Source organism: Centruroides sculpturatus, unplaced genomic scaffold (assembly GCF_000671375.1).
Source record: "Centruroides sculpturatus isolate CEXI.00-Female unplaced genomic scaffold, Cexi_2.0 scaffold561, whole genome shotgun sequence".
Taxonomy (NCBI): Eukaryota; Metazoa; Arthropoda; class Arachnida; order Scorpiones; family Buthidae; genus Centruroides; species Centruroides sculpturatus.
In genome coordinates, this window is record NW_019384786.1 from 318,714 (window position 1) to 324,032 (window position 5,319).

The 5,319-nt window shown below is 22.9% G+C and overlaps 1 long non-coding RNA gene across 1 annotated transcript in view; it reads left to right on the plus strand.

Annotated features, from left to right (window-relative positions):
- The window catches only part of LOC111629256, a 3,921-nt gene extending 2,971 nt beyond the window's left edge, over positions 1-950 (plus strand). The window contains exon 3 of the long non-coding RNA XR_002757303.1: positions 872-950. This is a non-coding gene — a long non-coding RNA (uncharacterized LOC111629256). The remainder of the gene's footprint in view (positions 1-871) is intronic.
- The last annotated feature ends 4,369 nt before the right edge of the window (positions 951-5,319 follow it).

Consider the following 5,319-nt stretch of genomic DNA (forward strand, 5'->3'; position numbering starts at 1 on the left):
TATTTATAATATATTTATATATTATAACTTTTTCAAAATACAAAAAGTTCATAATTGTAAAAATAAATACAGATAATTTTATATGTACAGATTGAAGAAAGATTGGTTTAAAATAATTTAAAATATATAGGCTATATATTTAAATAAAGAAAATCTTATTCACTACTTAGCGGGGCGGGGTATCTAGGAGTTGGATGCCGTTAGGAGTTTATTGGAATACCGGTAACTTAGAGTGATCCTGAATCAAATTTGCACGAAGCAGTGAATTTGAATGCTTGGCTGAACAATTCGCTTCGACTAAATTAATTAAGTATTAGCTCTAATGTTATTACACTAAAGCCAATATTATCATGTTGGCTTGTATATATCTATTAAAGACTTTGTATTTACAGTAAAAAAATGATTGCTTTTAATATTCGGAAAGTTTTATAACATCTTATAGACTTTGATAAATAAGCCCTGTAATTCTGTATAAAATTAAAATAAGAAAATATTTTATTTAACTTATTCAAATATTAAGATTAACTGGAAAAATATTGCATTTTTACAAAAGATCAAATACTTTTTTTTAATATATCATAATTGAAAAGTTGTTCTGTATATTATAAAAATAAATAAATTTATTAACCTTTTAATTAAAATAAAAATTATCTTATAATAAAGTAAACATTATGATAAATTAATTTCATTAAAATTTTATTAATTAATGTGCATATTTAACATATATTATTTCATATAAATATTTATTTTCTGTAATAATTAATCTTATTAGTAAAAAAGTTAATTAATCAAGATTATGATTTTGAGAAGTGAATAGATTATAATTTTTATTAAATTACATCTTTTATTTATCATATATTTTCTATTAAAGTTTTTCATCTATTATGAATATGTGACACGACACGACATAATTTATTATGATATCGTATTTTTCTTTTATTGAAGGTATCTATTTGTTATATATATAAACAACATCAATAACAAAATGATCATAGTTTAGTCTAACAAAATGAATTTGTTTTTTAAATATAAAAATTTAAACTTTTAAGATGATTAAATATATTTAATCATCTTAAAAGTTTAAAAATATATAAAATTTGATTTACAATACTTTAATATTTATGTGGAATTAAAATTAATATAAAGGCTATTATATTTTTATAAAATAATATGTTATTCAAGTGGTTGTTTTAGTAAATTAATTGTATTAAATATTTTATAATTTTATATACAGCAAAAATAATTAGACTATGGGATGAAATTTTATATATTTAAGTAATTTAATCACTTTATTTTCTATGTTAGCTACGTAAAATTAGATTCTGTCAGTGGGATGATGGATGCCAATTATTTGGAACAAGGTTATATTGCAACGAAAACTATGTTTAGGTAATCACTATGCATAACTAATTGTCTGGATGATGCCATAAATGTTACCTTCATTCTAAAACCTTAAAATATGATTTTTTAAATTAAAATATTTAATAAATCATTTTTAATATACTTTAATAAAAAAATTTTCAAATTAAATTTTAAAAATTTACTTTGAAAAATAATGAAAAAAATTTGTTAATTGGACCAGAAATCTGATAATTTATATGGAATTATATTTAAATATCATAGGAACATCTCAGATACGTAAAAAATAAATAAAAAATAGAAAGTGTTTTTTAGTGATTAAAAAATGGCTTACACATATGTATGAACTTATCTGTTTGTCTGTCTGTTGTCTAGTTAAGACATTTTAATTAAACTATAAAACCAGAAGACTAAAATTCTTTGAAATTATTACTGATATTATTCGCCACACAATTTTATATTTTTATGTAACTTAATTTTAATATAGGCCTAAATAAAACTAAATCAACCCAAAATTAATTTATGTTTTCAATGCGTTAGATTAAACTTTAAATAATCTATTTTATAATATAATTTTATATAATTTTAAAAAATCGCTTTTATTTAACTTTTACACAATTTGAATGACTACTTTCTGTTAAATAATAAGAGTGAGAACTCTAAGCCATTTTCAACAGTTTATTATAACAAAGATCAAAAGAAACTTTTCAACAACTCTCTCTTTCCCTTACTTGATTTTGAATTTATATAATACACCGGATTTATATTTACATATTCTACAGCCTGAAATATTCAGGCGTGGTTTGCAGACATTTGGGTTGAACTCAGAAATAACATAACCCACGGCCATAAAAAAAAGAACAAGAATAGAAAGCATTATTACTTGAATTGTCAAATAGAAAAAAAAACTCATAACATTCTAGTAAATTATAGAGTATACGAATAATTATAATGTATTGGTTGAATATATATGTATATATTCAGCATTTGGATTCTCACATGGTAGCTACAGTAATGAAGCATTTAATAAAGCATTTACTAACACTTTATTTGCAGGAAAAGTTATTTCAATAACTTGGCTACACTATCGTAAAGTCCATTTCATTGCTGCTATCTACAACCAGTGAAGTTGAATTGACCTGATGTCCTTCAACTATCCTTAGCTCGACATTAATATTATTGTGAGGTAAGGGTGCTTCACTATACCATCATGTAATTTTGTACGCAATTATTATTTTTGTAAGTATTTTTATACTTTGTATATTATTTTATATTACCTTTTTCTAGATTATTATCCAATGTAACTTATTCGGTGTTATTTGTACGCTTTATTAATCTGGAATAACGAATATTAATTTGAGGGTTAGGATCTAAAGGAAAAAATTTTAATCCTGCTTTGTGATGAAATTCCAAGATCATATGGCGTCTTTTTTATTTATAGTATCATTAAATTAAAATATATCTTTAAAATAATTCATATAACAATCATATCGCGTGATAAAAAATATATAATTTTTCATTTTTAATATATTAATATTATTATTATTTATAAATTATTCTAGTATTTATATTTAAGTTAAACTATCTTGGAATATATAAAAAGTAAAATTTTTAATGGCATAGCTGATTCGTAGCAACAATTTTATTTTACATATTCTTAAATAAATATGGATACATTTTTAGTCTAATACTTCAGTAAATATTTTATTATAATGTGTTATGCAAGAAAATAATTTTAAATAATAGTCCTATTTTTGTCTTAGTTTTTTTTTAAACTAGGGCATATTAAATTAAAATTATTTTATTTCTACTTAAACTAAATAACTGAAATTTTATATGTCGAAATTTAAGGTATGAAAAAGATTTATTCTGAGAACAGAAACACGTTTCCGACAATATCAAACAAAAATTTGCTAAGTACTGCTTTAGGCAATTACATAGCTTAATTTAAAACTAAGTTTAATGAGTAGACATAAGAACTATGAGATAAACTCTTATTTTTGATTATATCTGATTAAACTAATGTAATAATTTTTTAAACAACGACAATTTAAATTTGGATTTTAATGTTTCAAAATGGTTTATTTAAAAAAGACACATGATTTAAAACGTTCCGTTTTTATTATCGAAAAAATAGGTTGTAAAATCACAGATATTTTATATTTTTAAAAACTTTCTTATCTTCTGAGCAATCTGTCATACGAGAATGCTTTCAGTTTTATTTTAAAACCTACATAAAGGTCAATAGTTGCTATGTTTCAAAAATATAAAGTCTAGGTCAATGCTTCTCAGTAGACATCACCAAGAAACATCGGATACATTTTCTTTCGTATTTTAAATATAAATCTATTTATGTTCGTGATTTTTGTTGCGTTTAAAGTCACGTATAGTATTTCCATTTAAATTATAATAAAATTCTGGAAAATTACGCCGTAATTCACTTATAATCTTTGATCTTACTAGAGTAGGTCTATTTAAATATTGTTAATTATATATTTAAATACATATACCAAGTTTATTTTTAAAAGAATAAGTATAGTTCTTCAAAGAACTAGAATTATTCTTTTAAAAATAAATTCGGTATAAGTAACGAAATATAAAATTCAGTTATAAAGTAATTAATGGTTTAACTCATTATCATTAGAATTTGTTAATTCTTTAATGTTTTTAGATTATATTATTGAAAATATGCAAAATTTCAAACTTTCTATGACTCTAAAAAAATGAAATATATTTGACAAATACAAGTTATTAAAAAAATCCTCATAGATCACATGTTAGACATCTAACCTTTCAGGCTAGATGATATAGTGCTGTACTTTAACGATCTTTAATTATAATATCCCACGGGCAACATTTTCTATGAATAATTTCAAAATTAATTTCGGTCTTACAAAGAGGGCAGTCGTTATAAATGTTACTTTAAGAATGCACATTTATAACTGAAATTAACAGAAAGAGTAGAAGAACTGCTATAAGATTAATATATGGTACTATTCTCTTTCCCTATTGAAAACCGTGCAAAATTACTACCAGTGTTTTAACAATTCAGTACGGTTATCAAAAATATATTCATACCTAGGCCTCTCACCCTACATTCTTAAATAGATGGAATAACCCTTACTGAGGATTTCCGTAATGAATAACGAATTAAATGTTATGATGCTATTATATTGACTATAAAACATTTTAATGGTGTAATTGACCCATTCTACTTATCTATTCCCTTTTCCTTAAAAAATATTGTCTCCATTTAAAAGTTAGAAAGAAAAACATAGTAGGCTACATTTAATTCTTGTTTCGATCGTCGAATCGTGTCTAGCATTTCGATTTATTTTATCATTTATTAAAATTCCGTATTCTTTACAAGTTAGAAAGAAAAACATAGTAGGCTACATTTAATTCTTGTTTCGATCGTCGAATCGTGTCTAGCATTTCGATACATTTTATCATTTATTAAAATTTGTATTTTAACATTGAATTNTTAATTTAAAAGTTAAAAATTCGTACTCGCAAGTCAGAATTATTTTGGATATAGCTGGGAATGCATCTTGGGATTATGATACCATTATTTTATAAAATTTTTGCTGAATTATCTATAAAAGAGATTTTATGCAAATTACGGCTAGATTTTTGTTGTTAATTAATTAATACAATAAAATCTATGTAAACCGAATAGCAAGATACCGAAAATTTATTTCGATTTGCTAGATTTCCATTTTAAAAAGGTTTTTTTTTTTTTAAAACAGAAAATCGCATCATTTCGAAGAATTTTTTCTGTTTAGTTAGGTTTCAGTTTTAAACAGGTTTTATTGTATTGATACTAACTAAAATATGTTAGATGTAAACATCTGAGCACAAACCTTGTTAAATTTTTCATAATCAGTTTCTACTTATATTCTTTTTCCTATTTTATAATTTTTGATACAATAATTGCTATTTTTGTTGTTGTTTTTTTAA